The 24238-nt window shown below is 40.4% G+C and overlaps 1 protein-coding gene across 1 annotated transcript in view; it reads right to left on the reverse strand.

The window, feature by feature from the left end:
• hipk2 (homeodomain interacting protein kinase 2) overlaps positions 1–24238 on the reverse strand; it is a 121545-nt gene that overhangs the window by 83657 nt on the left and 13650 nt on the right. The gene's annotated exons all lie outside the window — the stretch shown is intronic.

Below are 24238 nucleotides of genomic sequence, written 5' to 3' on the forward strand. Positions count from 1 at the left end.
GTAAAAAATGAGCAGCAAATCTGTTGCTGATGTGCAAGGTTCAGGGTGGCATAGTGGCTAGGTAGGCAGAACCACCTCTGTAAACATGAAACAATGGCACAGTCACGCCAAAAGCAGTTTGAAGCAAAATGTTATGTATACAGTGTAAAATGTGCATATGCACAGCATCAGACCACTGCAAACGCATCAGCTATTCTTTTATTTACCCACCTAAATGATGATGAACTCCCGACGGTCTAAATGACTGACTAACAACATATTTATTATGTGAATTAAACAAACGTCCTGATCTTTTACTCAGTGTTTCTATGCTATTGAATGAGTGTATAGCCTATATTGTGCAAACATGAAGATTCTTTCAGTATGTGGCTATGCATACATTTCATGTTAATGTACAGTTAAGGTATATTAACTGTACCTTCATCCATCAATCCATCCATCCATCCATCCATCCATCCATCCATGCATCTATCTATCTATCTATCTATCTATCTATCTATCTATCTATCTATCTATCTATCTATCTATCTACAGTGCCTTGCAAAAGTATTCAGCCCCCTTGAACTTTTCAACCTTTTGCCACATTTCAGGCTTTAAACATAAAGATATGAAATTGTAATTTTTTGTGAAGAATCAACAACAAGTGGGACACAATCGTGAAGTGGAACGAAATTTATTGGATATTTTAAACTTTTTTTAGAAATAAAAAACTGAAAAGTGGGGCGTGCAATATTATTCAGCCCCCTTGCGTTAATACTTTCTAGCGCCACCTTTTGCTGCGATTACAGCTGCAAGTCGCTTGGGGTATGTCTCTATTAGTTTTGCACATCGAGAGACAGAAATTTTTGCCCATTCTTCCTTGCAAAACAGTTCGAGCTCAGTGAGGTTGGATGGAGAGCGTTTGTGAACAGCAGTTTTCAGCTCTTTCCACAGATTCTCGATGGGATTCAGGTCTGGACTTTGACTTGGCCATTCTAACACCTGGATACGTTTATTTGTGAACCATTCCATTGTAGATTTTGCTTTATGTTTTGGATCATTGTCTTGTTGGAAGGTAAATCACCGTCCCAGTCTCAGGTCTTTTGCAGACTGCAACAGGTTTTCTTCCAGAATGGTCCTGTATTTGGCTCCATCCATCTTCCCATCAATTTTAACCATCTTCCCTGTCCCTGCTGAAGAAAAGCAGGCCCAAACCATGATGCTGCCACCACCATGTTTGACAGTGGGGATGGTGTGTTCAGGGTGATGAGCTGTGTTGCTTTTATGCCAAACATAACGTTTTGCGTTGTGGCCAAAAAGTTCGATTTTGGTTTCATCTGACCAGATCACCTTCTTCCACATGCTTGGTGTGTCTCCCAGGTGACTTTTTATAGATATCTTTGAGAAATGGCTTTCTTCTTGCCACTCTTCCATAAAGGCCATATTTGTGCAGTGTACGACTGATTGTTGTCCTATGGACAGAGTCTCCCACCTCAGCTGTAGATCTCTGCAGTTCATTCAGAGTGATCATGGGCCTCTTGGCTGCATCTCTGATCAGTCTTCTCCTTGTTTGAGCTGAAAGTTTAGAGGGACGGCCGGGTCTTGGTAGATTTGCAGTGGTCTGATACTCCCTTCATTTCAATATGATCGCTTGCACAGTGCTCCTTGAGATGTTTAAAGCTTGGGAAATCTTTTTGTATCCAAATTCGGCTTTAAACTTCTCCACAACAGTATCTCGGACCTGCCTGGTGTGTTTCTTGGTCTTCATGATGCTCTCTGCGCTTTAAACAGAACTCTGAGACTATCACAGAGCAGGTGCATTTATACGGAGACTTGATTACACACAGGTGGATTCTATTTATCACCATCAGTCATTTAGGTCAACATTGGATCATTCAGAGATCCTCACTGAACTTCTGGAGTGAGTTTGCTGCACTGAAAGTAAAGGGGCTGAATAATATTGCACGCCCCACTTTTCAGGTTTTTATTTCTAAAAAAAGTTTAAAATATCCAATAAATTTCGTTCCACTTCACAATTGTGTCGCACTTGTTGTTGATTCTTCACAAAAAATTACAATTTCATATCTTTATGTTTAAAGCCTGAAATGTGGCAAAAGGTTGAAAAGTTCAAGGGGGCTGAATACTTTTGCAAGGCACTCTATCTATCTATCTATCTATCTATCTATCTATCTATCTATAGATCCATCCATCCATCCATCCATCCATCTATCTATCCATCCATCCATCCATCTATCTATCCATCCATCCATCCATCTATCTATAGATCCATCCATCTATCTATCTATACATCCATCCATCCATCTATCCATCCATCCATCCATCTATCTATAGATCCATCCATCCATCCATCCATCCATCCATCCATCCATCCATCCATCCATCCATCTATGAGGGTTCTTCATAAAGTTTTCTCACTTTTTTAAACTCTATTTATTAAGAATTTCAAAAACAAATAAAATAACTTTTCTACATCGTCACCCTCTGATGAATTTTTCCCAGCATTGTACCAACTTCTTGGTTTTGTTTTTGGTTGAGCACGTAGCCACTGATATGCCGCTGCTTTCATCATCACATAAAAATCTTCTTCCCCTTAAAGCTTCTTTGAGTGTCCAAAACGGTAAAAATCAGATGGTGCTAAATCCGGACTATAATACTCTCAGTCTCTCAGACACAACCAATTACTACTCCTCACACCCTCACCGCTTCCAACCAAAATCTATCTATCTATCCATCCATTCATCCATCCATCCACCCATCCATCTATCCATCCATCCACCCATCCACCCACCCATCCATCTATCCATCCATCCACCCATCCATCCATTTATTCTAAAAAACACTTAAAAAGCATATATCATTAGATGAGTAATTTTCACACAGATGCCCAGTGGAGACTAGAAATCTAAAATCTCATTTTCTATCCTCTAGTGCACTGTGTGCATGTGTTCTGTTCTATATGTAAACTGAGAACAGTTTAGGACTTAGTATATTAGCTTAATATCACTAAGCATCTTAGCTTACTATCACATTTAAAAAGAGGTTTGAGAGAAACTGTGCTAGTATGACACATACTGAATGACCTTTGACTGACGTTAAACCTTAGATTGAGGTCGTATTGCCATAGATTGAAAATCTAAAGTCTTGGACTTTAATATCACATATGAAAGTAGAACAGATCAGATTCACAGATGCCAGTTTTTATGTCATTTGACTGTTTATAGACACATCTGGGTTACATTTGGGGAAAAGATTTGGGCGACTTATTCTAGCGTGAACGCACCCCAGAGACTTGATCTTGGTGTTAAACAGCTGCATCACCCAAGCACATAACCTGCATATTTTAACTCTTATACTCAAAATGTATTATAGACCTCAATAGAAGTATGTGTTTCATTCAGTCAGTTACAGGAAAAGAACAGTTGCAGAAGTGATTATCTCCAGAGAACTTAAAGAAATATTTGAAGTATTTTAAGAAATAAAAGCAATGTGCCGTCCTTATGCCAGGATGACCGACCACTCAGCCTGCTTTCACTGCAATTCACTTTTGTTTACTGACAGGGCAAAGACGCCGCCCTTACAGGCGTATCAACAAACACGAGAAGCATTTAAACCGTATTTCAACCTCAAATCCTTTAAAAAAGGCAACAAAAGCAGAGCAGAGCACACTGGAGCTCCTGGGAACCCTCTACTTCAGAATAAGCAGCGCTTCTCCCAGCAAACAACAGCCCAAAAATAGCCCTTCCAAACTGTGCTGTTCAGAGCACTAAAATAATGATTACAACAGCTCTGGCAGAATTACACAGAGGGTATTGCTCCAGTTCCAGAATCTCCAACGTGAAGCAAATTAGTGATCTAACAAATCAAAGGAACCTCCTGCGCAGATCTCACACACCTGGAGAAACATCTAACACACACCAGCCGCGATACACACACTCCCAGACACGCAGCAGGACGGATTCAGACTGCATCAGGCAGCCTTCTTTTCACCGCTCTGTGTTTTCTTGTGCCAGCGAGTCTCAATTATGCTAATGTATTACCTGCATGAATTGAATTAATTCACTTCTCTGTGAGATGAATGTACAAGCGATGCTCTAAAATCTGTTCCGCTTACAATAAACCGCTTTGCGTCCATGCTGACTCGCTGGCGTGGGGACCTGCTGATGAATTAAATAAACAACTAAATGCCGGTCCTAATTTCAATTCAAACCTGCAATACATCTATGTAAAAACAGGTTTTAGATATTAAAATTTGTAAATGTAATCTTGCAATCCCCATTTCTCTGATTTGTATGCATGGACGTATGAACCTTGTTTAAACTGAGTTTGTCCATATTGCTGAAGTAATCATACAGCTGCTGTATAACGAGCCAAACACATCTGTGTCTGAGTGTATTTTTGTGTGTAATTTTTAAGGGGTGGATAAAATTACAGAAATCCCAGATGAAGATTGGCTTGGCTTTGATGCTTGAGTCAGCATGTGTCAGCTACACTATGTGTCGACACCCGACTATTAGCCAGTCGGACAGCCCACAAATGAATCAAACATATTTACAGGACCAGGTGAACCCAGTGGTGCGTTATCCTGTTGAGGTTTCTACACAGTCGAGTCACATTATTATGAGCACCAGCTGATTTCCAAAATAACCGCTGTGTGCAGCACGGACAGCAGCTAGACGAGCAGGGAGTGACTCAATAAGGTCCTGGTAGGTTGTCACAGGTATCTGGAGCCATGCTGACTGCACTGCATCCCACAGCTGCTGGAGGGTGTGTGGGGGAGGATCCATAGAGCACACACGACCGTCGAGGTGGCCTAACAGATGCTCAATTGGGTTCAAGTCCGGGAAATTAGCGGGCCAGGGTAGTACTTAGAGTCTTGGTCATGCTCTTTCAACTTATTTAGGACATTTCTAGCATTGTCTTGCTGGAAGATCCCATCCCAAAGATTTTTATTAATGGTTCATACAGAACATCCAAGATCTCTAAGATTTTAAAGCACCGCAAAAAAACTTGAGGTTGCGCCCCGGTGATTAGTCCACTAGCACACCAGAGCCGAGATTCTGAGCTTCCCAAGTTTGAATCTCGGCTCTGCTACCGGTCGGCTGGGTGGCTTCTGGTGCCTGTAGCAGACAAAATTGGCCTCTAGTCTGCTGGGTGGGAAAGATCGGACTAAGCGGTGGGATTATTAACGCTGTACAAGGACCTTGGTTGTCCGGGGCACCTGTACAGAAGTGGAGGAGTGCAGAAATCAGGGTGTGGCTCTCCACTGAAGTATGGGAGAATAAGAAGTGATTGGTGGACTGCGCACACGTAGGGAGGTGTGTTAAGTAAATGTACACCCTCCTTTCATGCCAATGGGGTCACCAGAAGCGGACTGTCTACGCTAAATTGGAAGAAAAAGCGCTCAAGCTTTCTCACCACAACTAAGTCTCGAGTTTGAGTTTTTGTATGCCACTGGCCAGGCTGGCTGTATAACACGGAGGAAATGCTGGATGGGTTATAGCCGCCTTCCAACTGAAAAACTGACTTCCACTGCCTTGTCAAAGTGACAAAATAATAGTGCTACTTATTTTAAAATCTCTATAATTATATTTTATAAATATTTCCTTATTTATTAACGTCCTGTAAAAAGGATCTCATATAAACATCACATTGCCCACGGCTGTCTATAAGAACAAGTTTCAGTTTGCTGCTTTATGTTCATCTCCAGAGAACATACAGAACCTCACTTGGTTTGAGGAATTCCTTGACACAAGGACATTCTCACGGAAGGAAGCGGAGGGAGGACGCTCAGCAGGGCACTCTGTCATTATTATGCATTTCTCACTTGTGCTGATAGCTACAGTTTCAAAGCCAGCCTGCTTTTCCTGGACTCCCTTTGCCCTTGGTTAAATCCCACAACGTCTCCTCCTGTACTTGTTCATGCAGACAGGTGGTGTCAGTTCTGACAGGCTCATCGCGACTACAGTCGTCCAGTCTCAAGTTAAACGACTCTGGGTTTATTTGTTGTTTTAATGGCTGTTCTGGAGCCATGATGTTCCTTTCTCCTTAAGTCCTTGTGTTGATCACATTCTGAAATCATTCTGTGTACAGTTGAAAGAAAAAGGTTTGTAAAGCATTTGGAATTACCTGGATTTCTGCATTTATTATTATTATTATTATGTATGTACTAACCGTATCGTGATTGATTTGTTTTTCTTTTCTAATATTCAATATACAGTGTATCACGAAAGTGAGTACACCCCTCACATTTCTTGTAATGAATGAAGGCGTAGGACCCAAAGATGCGGAGCAAAAAATGATATTTATTAACAATAAATATATATATACAGATGAACAAAGGAAAGGAGTTAAACAAAAACAATTCGGGAAATCCCGAACGACGCCTTTCTCGTCACTGGCAACTGAAAAGGAAACACAAAAACAGAAAATAGAAAAGCAGCCAACGCGAGGCGCGAACCCGGGTCGCTCACTCGCGGCAATTATAATCACCCCGCTACGCTACGGCGTTGCTGAGGTTACACACTCGCCTTCTGAATATGAGGCTGAAATGAGAGAACGGATCTCAGTAAATAATCCGTAGAAAGGGGCAAAACTTGTAAAGATAATTGTGAGGGGAATAATGGATCGGTTGTGTCACCAGTTTAAAAGACTGGGAAGAAACCGATGACTGAGTTTGGAAAAAGGGTTCAGGCGAGTGGATTCGAACCGGGGATTCACGCATGGAGGAGCGGCGACTTACCGCTCAACCAAACAGCAGTGAATAACCCTGACAAAAGTTCACGCCTTTAAAGGACTGCGGAAGGTGGCAATTAGCCTGATGCTAACCCGCTGCTAGCTTTGCAAGCGGGGACCATATGTGGCAACGCCAAAACAACCACAGCTCGAGGGCTGTAAGGAATCGCACCAGCTCTCCCTATTAAATGAAACAAAGACCCTAAGTTACCTCAGTCTTACGACTTACACACCCAACCGCGCTACCAGGCGCCTGGGGATACCAAACTAGCCCTGCAAAAGGAATGGCTGCAGCAGTGCAGCCAGTCGAAAACAAAGAACAAAGGTGCGACGCCTGCAGACTGGCGACGCCCCCTTAAGTAGGAAGCTGACAGCTGCAGGTCGTTGCCCTAATCAGCTGGCCTCCTATTTGAGGCCACGCTGCTCTTTGTTCTGTAACGCCTGCAACGCTGTGAATTGGTGGTACGTTCGCCAGACGTTGCAGGCACCCTAACAGGACCCCCCCCTCTAGGGACAAAACTTGTAAAGATAATTGTGAGGGGAATAATGGATCGGTTGTGTCACCAGTTTAAAAGACTGGGAAGAAACCGATGACTGAGTTTGGAAAAAGGGTTCAGGCGAGTGGATTCGAACCGGGGATTCACGCATGGAGGAGCGGCGACTTACCGCTCAACCAAACAGCAGTGAATAACCCTGACAAAAGTTCACGCCTTTAAAGGACTGCGGAAGGTGGCAATTAGCCTGATGCTAACCCGCTGCTAGCTTTGCAAGCGGGGACCATATGTGGCAACGCCAAAACAACCACAGCTCGAGGGCTGTAAGGAATCGCACCAGCTCTCCCTATTAAATGAAACAAAGACCCTAAGTTACCTCAGTCTTACGACTTACACACCCAACCGCGCTACCAGGCGCCTGGGGATACCAAACTAGCCCTGCAAAAGGAATGGCTGCAGCAGTGCAGCCAGTCGAAAACAAAGAACAAAGGTGCGACGCCTGCAGACTGGCGACGCCCCCTTAAGTAGGAAGCTGACAGCTGCAGGTCGTTGCCCTAATCAGCTGGCCTCCTATTTGAGGCCACGCTGCTCTTTGTTCTGTAACGCCTGCAACGCTGTGAATTGGTGGTACGTTCGCCAGACGTTGCAGGCACCCTAACATTTCTGCAAATATTTCATTATATCTTTTCATGGGGCAACACTATAGACATGAAACTTGGATATAACTTAGAGTAGTCAGTGTACAACTTGTATAGCAGTGTAGATTTACTGTCTTCTGAAAATAACTCAACACACAGCCATTAATGTCTAAATGGCTGGCAACATAAGTGAGTACACCCCACAGTGAACATGTCCAAATTGTGCCCAAAGTGTCAATATTTTGTGTGACCACCATTATTATCACTGCCTTAACCCTCCTGGGCATGGAATTCACCAGAGCTGCACAGGTTGCTACTGGAATCCTCTTCCACTCCTCCGTGATGACATCACGGAGCTAGTGGATGTTAGACACCTTAAACTCCTCCACCTTATACTTGAGGATGCGCCACAGGTGCTCAATTGGGTTTAGTCCATCACCTTTACCTTCAGCTTCCTCAGCAAGGCAGTTGTCATCTTGGAGGTTGTGTTTGGGGTCGTTATCCTGTTGGAAAACTGCCATGAGGCCCTGTTTTTGAAGGAAGGGGATCATGCTCTGTTTCAGAATGTCACAGTACATGTTGGAATTCATGTTTCCCTCAATGAACTGCAGCTCCCCAGTGCCAGCAACACTCATGCAGCCCAAGACCATGATGCTACCACCACCATGCTAGACTGTAGGTAAGATACAGTTGTCTTGGTACTTCTCACCAGGGCGCCGCCACACATGCTGGACACCATCTGAGCCAAACAAGTTTATCTTGGTCTCGTCAGACCACAGGGCATTCCAGTAATCCATGTTCTTGGACTGCTTGTCTTCAGCAAACTGTTTGCTGGCTTTCTTGTGCGTCAGCTTCCTTCTGGGATGACGACCATGCAGACCGAGTTGATGCAGTGTGCGGCGTATGGTCTGAGCACTGACAGGCTGACCTCCCACGTCTTCAACCTCTGCAGCAATGCTGGCAGCACTCATGTGTCTATTTTTTAAAGCCAACCTCTGGATATGACGCCGAACACGTGGACTCAACTTCTTTGGTCGACCCTGGCGAAGCCTGTTCCGAGTGGAACCTGTCCTGGAAAACCGCTGTATGACCTTGGCCACCATGCTGTAGCTCAGTTTCAGGGTGTTAGCAATCTTCTTATAGCCCAGGCCATCTTTGTGGAGAGCAACAATTCTATTTCTCACATCCTCAGAGAGTTCTTTGCCATGAGGTGCCATGTTGAATATCCAGTGGCCAGTATGAGAGAATTGTACCAAAAACACCAAATTTAACAGCCCTGCTCCCCATTTACACCTGGGACCTTGACACATGACACCAGGGAGGGACAACGACACATTTGGGCACAATTTGGACATGTTCACTGTGGGGTGTACTCACTTATGTTGCCAGCTATTTAGACATTAATGGCTGTGTGTTGAGTTATTTTCAGAAGACAGTAAATCTACACTGCTATACAAGCTGTACACTGACTACTCCAAGTTATATCCAAGTTTCATGTCTATAGTGTTGTCCCATGAAAAGATATAATGAAATATTTGCAGAAATGTGAGGGGTGTACTCACTTTCGTGATACACTGTACATGTTTTACACACTTTGGTTACATTCATGACAGAACAGGTAGTTACTGGTTACACAAGATTCATCAGTTTACAAGTTTAATGTCAAACACAGTCATGGACAATTTTGTATCTTTAATTCACCTCACTTGCACGTCTTTGGACTGTAGGAGGAAACCGGAGCTCCCGGAGGAAACCCACACAGACACAGGAAGAACATGCAAACTCCACACAGAAAGGATCCGGACCGCCCCACCTAAGGATCGAACCCAGGACCTTCTTGCTGTGAGGAAACAGTGCTAGCCACTAAGACACTGTGCCACCCTTTTTAATATTCCTCTATGTATTAATATTGCAGATGTTTTATCAGAAAAGCAGACTTACATTGAGTGTTGAAATGCAAGGCACCTCTACAACCCAATCTCATTTCATTTAATGTAAAACCTGACTTCTCAAAAAGTAATTTTACAATAGTGAGTTTACACAGATTTCCAGGCTGGACTGTAAACCATAAATTAGTGACTTTAACATGGACATGATTTACAAGTATTATTACTTGTGAATGTAAGACCATTTATTAGCAATTAACACTAAAATACAGTAAAATACAAAGTGTTAAGTTTTTTTTTATTTTTGTTGTTGTAATTCTAGGCCTGTGGTTGCCTGGTTGCTGACAGCGCATGTAACTGAGATTCTTTACCGTGGGTATTAGAACCATGGGCCTATGCTAATCCCATAAGCCAACGGGCCAGATGTCACTACTTGGATAATGTTTTTCTTTGCCAGCTCTTAACTCTAAAAATAACTGGATGTAATCGGGATGACTGTGACTACACATGCGCTGACGTATTTGTTTATTAGGAAGGCTGATTAGGAGGGCAAGTGTACCAAGCCGATAGTCGTTCAGACAGAACGTTTCCAGAAGTTGTCTGGTAATCGGCTCCTGAAGTCATCTGGTGGGCTCAGTACATTCCCACAAGCACAGATGTTTTTGAGGTTGTTTTTAAGATGTTGTTATGTTTTTAATAAAATGCCTGGAGAAGAACAGTAAAGCATGCATACTGCACAATATATGAACTGGTGGGTGGATTAAGATGTAAAGCTTAATCCAGCACTGGGAGTCCAGCATTAACAAACACACAACTGTAACCCTTTTATCAGCTGTCAGGTCTGAGCACATTTTCAGTAAACCAAGTACGAGCTGATGCTGTGACATTAGCATTTAAAAAAATTATGGTTTACCCTGTCCACCCCGAGACTAGGAAAAGTCCTTAGAAATCTTCAGCCTGGACGGTGCTTTTTGTGACTCACTCACTAACATACTCATATTTTTTAGGCTAAGTCTTCACAAGTTGTCTTTTTTAGGCAAAACAGTGTAAAATACAATTGGAGACAAAATAATGATGCATATATCAATACTGACAGCTATTTTAAATTTGCTGTTTGCTGTTTTTGACAGCAGTGTAAAAAAGATCCACTAACTGATGAGCACAGCAGGAGCAAGAAAAGAAGCTCAACCATTTTCATTTGTTAGCTACGGTAATGTGATCAAACTGCCGAATGTCTAATTATCTTGTCAATCAAGGTGGACCAGTGGAAGTATAAAATACAGCATATCTGTCATTAAAAAAATGAATAAAAAACACAGTTCATTTACATTTTCAGCATTTAGCAGACGGCTTTATCCAAAGCGACTTACAATACTGTGACAGTATACAGTCTAAGCAATTGAGGATTTAGGGCCTTGCTCAAGGACCCAAGGCAGTGGTAGGGCTTGAACCAGCGACCTACTGATTACTAGTCCAGTACCTTAACCGCTAAGCTACAACATCCCTACAATGTACACAGTAATGACAAAATAGGAAATGGGCACATCCTAGAGGCACCGATCAATTTTAGGGCTTCACACACATGCATTTACTTTCTCACCTAATACCTATGGGGCAGTTTAGAGTGGCCCATGTACATTTTAAAAGGTGAGAGAAAACCCAGAGAAAGCCCAAGCAGACCTGGGAAGAACAGCCGAAAAATCCTCACAGACTGTTACCTGAGGCAAGAATCACAAACTTGCTTTCACACATGCCTAAACGCAACAAAATCCACAGGTCAAGAAGGACTGGGTTTCCTAACAAAAAGGCAAAAGTAAAAAAAATGTTTTACAGAATAAAGTTACAGTTTTTGCATCAACTATTACCAACAGCACAGCAACCCTTGGTCTGGGGTTAAACTCACTAGAAGCTCCAAAGCTTGTTATGTTGTTACAGTCAGTGAACAGAAACATCATCAGTGAACAGAAACAAACCAGAGTTCATGTCCTCTCTTGGCTTTAGAACCGGCCTTTATTCAAATATGCCTTTTGAAAAATGCTGATAAGTCGATTCGAGTACAAAATGAGAGTTCACATGGCAAGAAGCTTATCTTTTAACAACATGCATCCGCAACAATGCGTTCAGTCCCACTTGACAGTCTCTCAGCGGTTAGTTATTCATAAGTGTTTATAGCCTGGACTACGACCATACGCTCTGCTCTCACTGGGTTCATTACCTCTGCTTACACTGTATAAAAGAACACAACTCAGCACACAACTTTTATTTCAATGTTTGAACTCAGTGGAGGTATAAATCTTCTACAGTCCATTGTTTTAGAATACAGGAATGTGAGCATTTATCATACCTGGCACGTCTCATCTGTCAAAGAGCTCGTTTCCTGATGATGGTGAACTGATACTGACCAGTATTTTTGGGTTGGTCATTTTTCTGTCAAATATTAGATCAATGCCACGTTTGACGTGGGAAGTAAAGATGAGGTTAAGGGCATTGGGTGCACAGCAGAGGTGGGAGAGGTACACAGAATCCTTACGTTAAATAGAAGTATTTTAGAAATATTTTATCCAAAAAAAGAATGATAATATTATTAACTCAAGTAAATGTATAACATAAGTACATTAAAATCTAAATGTTATCCTCTATATTTTCTCTTGAGTTTTAAAAATTAAATAAATAAATAGTATGATTTCATTTCTCAAATCACATTGTGGTTTAGAATAACATTAAGTGGTATTTCCTTCTACATCAAATAATGATTTTGTGGTTTAAAATTTCATTTTACTAAAATATCATTAAACTTTATAGCTGTCAGGATTGATGCTGTAGTGGTAAAAGCATTTGTAAAAGGTTTAAACATCATAGTTCTTGGATTTGGCTGAAGGAAACCAACATACAAATCATTTAAAACCACACACAGCTAAGAAATGCCAGACATACAAAAACACTATGTACCCAAAAGTATGTGGACACCCCTCTGAATGACTGATTTTGTTTTTTCCTGTCTCATCCATTGCTATATGGTGTATAAAAATAATATAAGGTAATTGATATGTTTTTAACATAGTGGCTGGTTGGGGGATTTCCCTCTTCTCTTTCAGCATGATGATGCCCCTGAGCACAAAGCAAGGTCTGACTAGTTTACATAAAAAACATGGTTTGACTAGTTGTGTTCAAAAGAGCTCCAGTTGCCTACACAGAGCCTCGATTTCAACCCAGCTGAACACTTATGGGATGAAATAAACTTGGACTGCACACCAGACCTTCACTTCCAACAACAGTGCCTCTACTACCTTGACTCTATTGACTGAATGGGCACAAATTCCCACAAATACACTGTAAATTATTGCAGTAAGACTTCCCAGGGACTTAAGGAGAGATTCAATATAAATACCCATGGTTTTAGAATAGAATGTCCAACAAGCTCATGGTCAGGTGTCCTAATACTTTTGTCCATATAGTGTTTATTGCTCAAATAGCATAAAATCACATAGTTACTAATGCCAATAACATACTCTTAATCATTTTAGTACTGTTGTATCCTTCCTCTGGGGTCTGCTCCTTATGAAGCCCCATTGCACACATAATGTCTAGTAAACAGCACCAGTTTTTTTGTTAGATGTACTTATATTCTTATTTAATATATAATAATATTAAAATAAAATAACATATTTTATTTCCTTGCACTACATTGACGTGTCGTTGTGTGATGCTTGTGATAATTGGGAATTGCTGCTGTAACACAGCAATTTCCCTCCGAGGATCAATAAAGAAATTAATCAATCAATCAATGAACTAGTGGCTCCTTTAAAAACGTATATTAAAAATAACCAGTCCTATAAAAGAAAACTGCCAAACTACTGTCTTTTTAATCAATCAGACCTTGGTTCTCTAAAAGCACTGCAATTTTACTAATAGTCATACAGCATGAATCACTTTACACAATCTCATGCCACATAATAAGTGTTATACTTAAAAAAAAAACTTCTAGGAAACGAGACCCTGAGCGATTTCTCAGAAAAATATTCAAAGAGAAAAACAAGACCTTGGTTTTATATCCTATTTAAAACTAGTACAATAATAACTTGGTAGCAAATATATCATTTATCTGAAGTGTGACCATGGCATTAAGGATTCGGACAAGGACAGAGTAAAGTCACATGTTTTGACTCATCTCCTCGGGCCAAGCCAGGAAAGAGGCATTTTAGTAAATCAGTCTGGTTAATGAATTGACCTCAGCTTGTCTAGACAAAGCCCAGTCCCCTGTGGCTCCGAGCGATGGCCAATACGGCGTCCCATTCAAAAAGAAAAAGAAGAAAAAACCCTCCAGAACAGAGTGAATTTTTTCTCTGCAGAACAACCTTCGCTCAGCTGTAATGTACTGTACTCCTGTCCTCGTATACTGAGCTGTTTCTTATGGAATTTATTACCACAGGAACAAGTTAAAGAAGTGCTTAAAGATGAACCCCAAATGGTCCGACTCATGCAACTGATTTTATACATGACACTGCCAGACTCATGGAGCATGATCTGGCACCCTGTTTATGGAGCCTACATTACACTCCTGTTAATATTTACTGCAAAGAACACTTTACAACAGTTTATTATATCACACATTACATATCTAATCTGATCATATTTACTGCAAATGACACTTTTAATCGTTTTTTTTATATTACATACTAAATTTCTTATTCTATTTATTTAATTACAGTGTTATACAATAGTACTTCTGTATTTTAATACTTTTCTTCAATGTATCTTGAGCTGATGTAATAACTGACTTTCCCTATGAGATTAGTACAGTGATCTGTCCATCCATCTATCTGTCTGTATATCTGTCTGTCTGTCCGTCTGTCCGTTTATCCATTCATCCATCCATCATTACCCCTGGATAATTTTGCTCTTTACCACCTGTAAATGTCCATTAGAAATCTGGGTTTAGTTTTATAATGGATGGCAATATGGCGCCGGTGAGGTCGACTGCCATCACAACTGCTCCGGCCACTTTTTACCTATTTTTATTTATTTTGCGCTCTGTTATCAGTTCTAGTCTCTTTTTCTTTTCACCACGGCTCGTATCAGCTATGATAGAAATACTCTTATTTCTATTATTCTACAATTCACTCACCTTCACCTTTTTAAACTCTGAATCAAAAGCATTTCACTGCTAGTTATAACCTGTATGACCTGTATGTGACAAATAAACTTTGATTTGATTTAATGTTTATTACATTTTAACTTAAAATAGATGAACGCCATGGTTTTAGGTGATAACTGTAAAATCTGATATCTGATAAAAAATAAAATCTGACTGGACGAACACTGTATGTTAACTTAATTAAACTGTAAATAAACTTTAAATTAACCTATAACATTAACCTTTACATATTTGCACTTAATTTAATATAGACCTGTTAACATCTGGCCAGCTTTTGGTTTTCCAAATTCTGTACACTTAGGAAACAAAGATAGAAGTAAAGACAACAGTTACTAAAAAATATAATAACTAAAGAACTGCTAATGTTCACTGAAACTGCTTCAGTAATTTAAGGTTGGTGTATACCCCCTTTGCTTTTCGGGCTCATCACAGCCTTTACTAACTATTTTACACACTGTACTGCTCAGTGTTCCCTTTAAATCCAGCTCCGTCTTTTGAAGCGTCCTTTTCCTGAAGTGAGACACATTTCCTTTTATGCTTTCATGGCCATTTGTCACCTCTTCGCCCCTCTGCCCTGGATGCCCTTTTGTTCTTGGCGCTCCCCTCATCTCATCTCTTCTATATCACTGACCTTGTCCACCTCCATTCTTTACTAGCCCCCAGACCTCATACCCCCCTCTTCTCATTCCTTATCAAATAAAACACTACGGTTCCTGGGAGAGCAGAGAGATGGATTCTCTACCATACGGTCTTTGTCTCGACACATCTCTCAGCCACAGCTTACATTCGTTTAAAAGGAACGTGTTCTGCATTTTTGCGATAATTGGATGTTAAAAAAGGGATTAAAAAGGCGGATGGTAGCAACTGACTACTAATTTACAAACACCATTTCCAAAAAAGTAGGGACATTCTAAAAATACATGATTAGTTAATTATCCTTTAATTAACCGACAAAACTACAAAGACAACCCAAACTTGTAAATGTAAACTATTTTAGTACTTGATGCCTGTGACAGACTTAATAGTATGCTATACTCTGTCATGGTATAGGGGTTTATTAGTGCCCCCAGCATGGGTGTGAAGGTACCACAGACGCAGAGGTGTATACTGGGATTTTAGAGAGACACATGCTGCCAATAAGGTGACGCCTTTTCCAGAGAACTCCATGCTTGTTCCAGTAAGACAATGCCAGGCCTTCTGCACGTGCAACAAAAGTGTGGCTTCATAGACACAGAGTGCGTGTGCTTGACTGGCCTGCTATCCGTCTTCTATTGTCTCCTATTGAAAATGTATGGTACATCATAAAGAGGAAAATCAGATACTGTCAGACTGTTTACATTTTTGGCATTTAGCAGACACTTTTATACAAAGTGACAGTATATAGTCTAAGCAATTGAGGGTTAAGGACCCTGCTCAAAGGCCCAGCAGTGACAACCTGGCAGTGGTGGGGCTCGAACCATCAACCTTCTGGATTACTAATCCGGTACCTTAACTGCTAGGCTACAACTGTTGAGCAGGTCGAGTCTTTTATCAAGGAAGAATGGACAAAAATTCCACTTGAAAAACTAACAATTAGTGTTGTCAGTTTAACCTTTAAAAAGTAAAATGAATATAAAAGTGAGTGTGTTGCAGGCAATAAATTCAAAATTATATAAATACATTATTTGTCAGTAAAATAAAAGTTCCAGTATTGAACAAATTTATGTTCATAGTTCATACTGTCACTGTGATGAACTGGCAACCTGTCCAGGGTGTTTCCTACCTTACAACCAGTGAATCAGACCCACCGCAACCCTGATTGTGACCTTAAAAGCCATGGTCAAACAGACAATGAATAAATGGATGAATAAATGGATGAATGTTCATATTGTTTTTTATTAAATGTCCCAACTTATCAGATAAATTGGGGTTTGTTCTTTCTGAGTGTCTTTCTCCTGCAGGCTGGTCTCAGTTAATCACATTAGGAGATCACATACCAGCATATTTTTAGATTAATGCAAACAAAGAGGCATCTAGTCTCTCTGAATCTCTCAGCACATACCCTCACAAATGCATGAGCAAGATTCGTGAATTTGTGAAATTCCAGTGCACACAAAGCACCTTTCAAAAGCTTTTAAAAGCTCAGAGTTTTGTGATCATGAGAGTAATTTGGTTTCTAAACCCCTCAGACTACACCGGTGATCATAATAGGAGAGTTTATACACCGATCACCTAGAGGTTTGGGCATCTTACCAAAATATGTTGGCAATTTTTAAACCTGGCTTAAATCTGAGCGGTGAGCTTTGAGCACCAGGCATAAGACCTTTCTGTAATGACATGTGGCCACTGTCTGATATTCCAGCAGCAGAAGCAGAAGGAGGCGAGCAGGCTTGGCAGCTGTGGCTGGTGAAGTGAAAGCCATTGACATGTGTTCCAATGGCCTCTGAGAAAGAAAAACAAACACAGCACTGTCACACGGAGCCCTGGCCTCAGCACGGCCTGTTACTGATGCCTTTATCAGGCCTGTGTGTGCAGGGGGGGTGGGGTACGCTTCTGTATGTGCAACTACCTTTCAGAGCTGCATTTATGTGAAACGGAGCACGTATGAGGGTCCAGCACGGCTAGCGTAAGTATTTTCCATTGCTCAGAAACTTTCCCAGTTCACAAGAGACAGTTTGAACAAACCTGTTCTGAAAAACAACAGGCTTTTAAAAATGGGGAAATACATGAGATCATATATAGAGCTCATAAACAGCCGTGATTATACACATTACACTTTCTCTTCTGGAATGCAAGCTATTAAACCATTTTTCCAATTACAACCTCTATTTAAACTAAAGATCTAAATGGTGAATGTGCACTTCTTTAAAGCCTCAGTTTCAGAAACATTTCAGATCAGTTATTTTCATAGACGTTTAAAAAAATTCAAATAAAAAACATAAAAACAAGAAAAAAAAGGCACAATTAGACTATTAAATATATACACCGATCAGCCATAACATTAAAACCACCTCCTTGTTTCTACACACACTGTCCATTTTATCAGCTAAACTTACCATATAGAAGCACTTTGTAGTTCTACAATTACTGACTGTAGTCCATCCGTTTCTCTGCATGCTTTGTTAGCCCTCTTTCACCCTGTTCTTCAATGCTCAGAACTCTCCCAGGACCCCCACAGAGTAGGTATTATTTAGGTGGTGGATCATTCTCAGCACTGCAGTGACACTGACATGGTGCTGGTGTGTTAGTGTGTGTTGTGCTGGTATGAGTGGATCAGACACAGCAGCGCTGATGGAGTTTTTAAACACCTCACTGTCACTGCTGGACTGAGAATAGTCCACCAACCAAAAACATCCAGCCAACAGCGCCCTGTGGGCAGCGTCCTGTGACCACTGATGAAGGTCTAGAAGATGACCAACTCAAACAGCAGCAATAGATGAGCGATCGTCTCTGACTTTACATCTACAAGGTGGACCAACTAGGTAGGAGTGTCTAATAGAGTGGACAGTATGTGGACACGGTATTTAAAAACTCCAGCAGCGCTGCTGTGTCTGATCCACTCATACCAGCACAACACACACTAACACACCACCACCATGTCAGTGTCACTGCAGTGCTGAGAATGATCCACCACCCAAATAATACCTACTCTGTTGTGGTCCTGTGGGGGTCCTGACCATTGAAGAACAGGGTGAAAGCAGGTTAAAAAGGTATGTAGAGAAACAGATAGACTACAGTTAGTAATTGTAGAACAACAAAGTTATTCTATATGGTAAGTGGAGCTGATAAAATGGACAGTGTGCGTAGAAACCAGGAGGTGGTTTTAATGTTATGGCTGATCTGTGTATACTTACTTCACTACACCATGATATCTGGGCAGTGGTAACTGGTAAACAGAAGGTTGCTGGTTCAAGCCTAATCGCTGCTAGGTATGTACTGTTAAGCCCTTGGGCAGGGCCCTTAACTGCTTAAATTATACATGGTCACTATAGATAAAAGTGTGTGCTAAATACCATAAATGTAAATATACTTATAACATGATAGCAAAGTACATATAGCGTGATTTTGATTTTATCATTACTTTACTATTTGTGTTATTATTTACTGATAGTTGATGTTGCCTGACTACGAGCTGTTTACATAGCTTGGTGTGTTTGAGGCTTTGTACCCTACTGTAGGTGTGTGTGTAGGTGTGTGCATGTGTGTGCGCGTGGGAGTCTGTATGTGCTTGTGAAATTGTTCTGCAGGTTTTGCAGTACAGGGCGACACTTCAAAGAGTGAAAACTGAAGAGCTTGCCAGAATCTAACCACAGAGCCACTACACCAGGGCCAAGCCTGGTACAGATAAAATTAGAACTGAGCACCTTTATTTTACACCTTGGTGGAATCAGAGCAGATGCAAACTATACCCTGCATGCAACTTTCAAAGGTGCACAGATAATAGCATGGTCCATAACTCACATTATTAAATATAATATAGCTCACATTATTTAATATACTAATTATTAACTGAAACCATTTTGATACCAATACAGATATGTAGTACAAATATTTACATTTTACATTTACATTTTCAGCATTTAGCAGACGCTTTTATCCAAAGCGACTTACACAATGAGTGGAACACGATGAGCAATTGAGGGTTAAGGGCCTTGCTCAGGGACCCAACAGTGGCAACTTGGTGGTGGCGGGGCTTGAACCGGCAACCTTCTGTTTACTAGTCCAGTACCTTAACCACTGAGCTATCACTGGCCAAATATCAATATCAACCAAACATAATGTTATGGTGAATGAAAGATTCCTTTCGACTGCTCCTGTTAGGCATCCCACAGCAGATTAATCATGCAAATATTTAATTTGGCATTGTTAAACCGGATGCCCTTCCTGGCACAACCCTCCTGTTTATCCAGGCTTGGGACCAGCATTAAGAGCGCACTGATATTAACATTAACATTTTTGGCTTTTATCCAAAGCGACTTACACTACTGTGACAGCATACTGTCTAAGCAATTGAGGGTTAAGGGCCTTGCTCAAGGGCCCAACAGTGGCAACCTGGCAGTGGTGGGGCTTGAACCAGCGACTTTTTTTGGATTACTAGTCCAGTACCTTAACCATTCGGCTACAGCTGCCCCCCGCATGGCTAGGTTTACGTCCCGCTACACGGCTTCTGTATTTGTAAGGGATTCAACCCCCTGGAACTCAGGCACCGTGGTGCACAATAAATCAACTGTGTTGGTATGTTCTGTATCACAAATATAACATGCAAAGTTTGCATGAATAACTTTTACTGGTTAGATAACTTCAAGTTAGAGTTGGGTGATAGCATTCAAAAGAACATGAGCTAAATATACCAGAAGTTTATTACTGTTTAAAACGTGAGCTTAAAACTCACTAACCCAGTGAAAGTGATCTATGCTTAATTAAGTATTGCACTTGTATAGACCTTCTTATTGTACATACTTTTGGAATTAAAATACTTTATTTAGATTTGGTCATGGATTGGTTGCAAACTTGGATGACTGGTGTTGGTATATGACTAATATTTGATATATAAATTCCATTTCATTTATTGTAAAATTGTGGTCAAGAATAAAAGATACACACAACATTGTGAGCATCAGAACTGACTGATATGGCAGCTGTTATGGTGTAACTCGTGTACTAAGGGCTCTTTGAAGTGGGCGAACAGAACTTTTATGGTTAAAGACCCCTTTGATCAAAATGTCTTACTGCGAGCAACAAGCAGCTTTGGGGTTTTGTTTGTGCCTAGAAGGAAGCAAATTACCAGAGTTTAAGGGCATGATCAAATGAACTGCAACTCAATAAACTCGTGTTGAAAATAGTAACTATTTATATAGGGTTGTGAGAAATCTGGCAACCGTAAGTGATTTGCTTTGTTTTGATACTTTATTGCCCCGAGACTACACCATGCACAACAAAGCACCAAAACAACAGCTAGGCTAACACTAGCTGGCTGGCTTAAATGCACACTCCGTCGCTTGAGATAAATATTTTTGTCATCAGATTTGTATATTTTGTTAATCATCATGAAGTACAAGAGTGGAAGTACATATAAATGGTAGTGTTAGCAAAATACCTGGCTGTTGTTTTAATAGCTATTAGCTTAGTAACTGGATGTTCTTTCCAATCAAGTTTAAGACATGCTGATATTTAATGTATCATGATAACCTGTGGTGAGTGCAACTCCAAACTCCTAGAAAATGGTATTTGACAGTTCCAAAGAAACCCACAGTAGCTCAGCAACGTTGTTAGAGCAACTTATCATATTTAAAAAGGTAACTTGCTCCATTATCAAATTTTACCAAAAATTAGCACTTACTAAATAGCTGTTTAAGGAAATGTCTAATAAGTAAGGTCCTACCTTATTCACGGCCATGAAAATCACGTCGCAGATTGTAAATTGAGCCTTTTCCCATGTAATAAGCAATTTGCTGTGAAATTCTAAATTTAAGGTTTGTGTTTAGTGATTTAACATTTTTCATTCACGTAGCGTTCAAGTGCCTTACATTTACTGATTAATTTGCAATATGAGGCGTCCGAGCACTCCAACATCAAATCATTTAGCAATCGGTTAATTACCTCAAAACATCCCAGTTTTTCGAAGTCTAAAGCAGCTAAAAACACAACTCCGGTAAACAAATTTGGAAATTCTGTGGACGCAAGGGGGGGTGTCAAAACACGAAGAAGTATTTTCGTCTTTGAGACAGTTGCTGAATCATTTAATTTAAGTGTAATTTATTTTATTTTATTTATTTTAATTTACTAAAAATTTTCTTTATAAATCTGTGAAATCTGTGATTTTTGAAAAAAAGGTCTGTGAAATTAAGCACATTTTTACATGAATTTAGTAGGACCCTACTTATAAATAAAGACACCTAAACTTTAGAAAGAAATTAACCATTTCCTCTTTGCCATAAATTGGTCAATTTTCTGCTAAATTCATTTTCATATTGTCCGTCGCTGGCTGAGGTTACACGTTTCCTCTGAAGCATAATCTTTATACAAAGCCTGTCCTGGTAAATACCACCAAGATAACACAGGCAGTAAAAAGACGTACATGACAAGGCAGCTTCTTGCATGTGTTTTTGAGTTCATAAGTTCATGGAAAACACTGGCGGGTTCATGGCCTCATCTCCTTCATCCATGTGTGAAGCTTCAGAAAGCCTGAGAGCGCTCAAATCCCATGAAAAGCAATCCCACGTGCACCATCCGGCTCCAGTCTTCCGTTAGATACACCGAGCTAAATGTAAACGTTCGGATATTTTCAATCCTTGCAAACGTACATGAAATAGTCTTCATATCAACAGACCACCAGTTAAGAAAAGTCTGTAAAATAAAATGTGCAATTTGATTGGAGGACGTTTTGTTCTGAGGCAAAAATTGAAATACAGACATAAAAAGATCAAAAACATTACACACACACACAAACACACACACACACACACGGCTTTAATTTAATGAAATTGAATGCACTTCCATCAGAGATTGTGTGTGAGGATTAATCAGGTCTGGGTCTGGCAAAAAAGCAGGTGAACAGGAGTGTATCTGTAAGTTTGTACTCCCAAACCATATCAAAATCAAACTGAATAACAAAATCAGTATTGCATATTTTGTAATTTAATCATTATCAAAATAAAAAGCATATGTAAGGTCATGACCTTTAAAGAGATGGGAAAGTTAGACATCTCGAAATCTATTAAATAAAAAGCTGTTAGCTGTTTCCAGGTAAGTCACTCCACACACACAACAAAATATAGTGTTCTGTTCTGACTGTATATTCTCTTACAGTATTATAGCTGTGACTGGCAATGCTGCACATATATTCCTTCTGTTCTTAGTAGTCCCACCATCTTCACATGCAGCTGTACTTCTAACCCTCAGTAAGCTGAGAATATACCCTCAATGTCTGATAGCCTTGTTGATAAAACATGCAGGCTCTGAGGACAATCATACCCAAATGACAGACTGATGTGCCCCGAACTGAAAGCCATTAACATAAATATGCAGCTGGGATGCCGCTGGAGCTCGACTGGGCCCACAAATGAATTACCAAATTGGTGCGATCGGAGCTCGTGTTCGTAAAACATTTACAAGATCAAGACTGTGGTGTTGTATCCCTTATCTAAGTTTAGTATTTTACTTATGCCAGGCAGATGGCTTTGTCTTATTACATATAAAATACATATACTCATTGTCTGGAGTACGCAGGTCTGTGTCATTTAATTAGTATTTTAGCAAACAACCAAAAAACAAGCAAAACAACCTTCTTTAGAGATTACGTCTGCGTTACCAGCAGAAGTACATTTTCAATGGACTGTTCTTTTCACTTCAGGGGAAATAGTAGGTCCACTAAACAAAGAATCAATCTAACAAATGAAAACAATATAGACACAGTAATCAAATAAGACTAAAACTTCCTATTAGTGCTATGTAACCTGTGTCATGTGACACATGGAAGTGCAGTCAACATTTCTGTACCACAGGCTTGTGATTACTGCCATGAGACTTGTGCTTTGGCACTGCTAAAGCTTAGCTGGGTGCTTGGGTGGCACAAAGGTCAATTATGAATTATGCTGAACCGACTACCACTAAGATACAGGGTTCAAACCTCAACTAGTCCACATACAGACATGATTGGCTATGGGGGAGGGAGTTGCTGGAGTGTTAAGTAGTTTCTCCTTTGGCATATTGGTAAGAGCCACACAGCTGGTAACAGCAGTACCTAAGTTCCAGAGGTTCAAATCCAGGGCTGGGTTCAGAAATACAGAAGGTGCATAGCACTTTATGAACCTAGCCATAAAGGTGACACACATCAGTGCACCCTGGGGTGACACACATCAGTGCACCCTAGTGTCAGTCCAAGCCCAGATAAATATGATAGTTGTGTCAGGTAGGAGCTTAAGATCCCAGCAGTCATGGGCTAGTGTGTTTTACTGCTACCCCACCTGAGCGCCCAGCAAGCAAGCCAGGCAGGGTTCACATATACATTATTAATAAAATGTGTACTGTATTTATAGATTCTGGTACTGAAGCATCTGTGTGTCTGAGGCCGTCAAGTTTTTGAGCTTAACAGCCAGAGAGGGAACTAATTAACCCTGTGTTTATTAAACCCTCTGTAAAATACAAAAAAAAGATATTAAATAAGAGTTTGCATATTTTTAGTTTTGTATCATATTCGATACATCCAGTTTTAATGTATTTTTTAATGTATAGTTCACAGCATGTTTTTTAAACAAACAAAAACATAATTTTTTGGGTCCTTGATCTAGGAACAGTGTTGGGAAGGTATTTGGTCAGGTAGAGATAGATTTGGGAACATACATGCAGAGACGG

This window comes from Trichomycterus rosablanca, chromosome 11 (assembly GCF_030014385.1).
Source record: "Trichomycterus rosablanca isolate fTriRos1 chromosome 11, fTriRos1.hap1, whole genome shotgun sequence".
In the NCBI taxonomy this organism is placed as follows: Eukaryota; Metazoa; Chordata; class Actinopteri; order Siluriformes; family Trichomycteridae; genus Trichomycterus; species Trichomycterus rosablanca.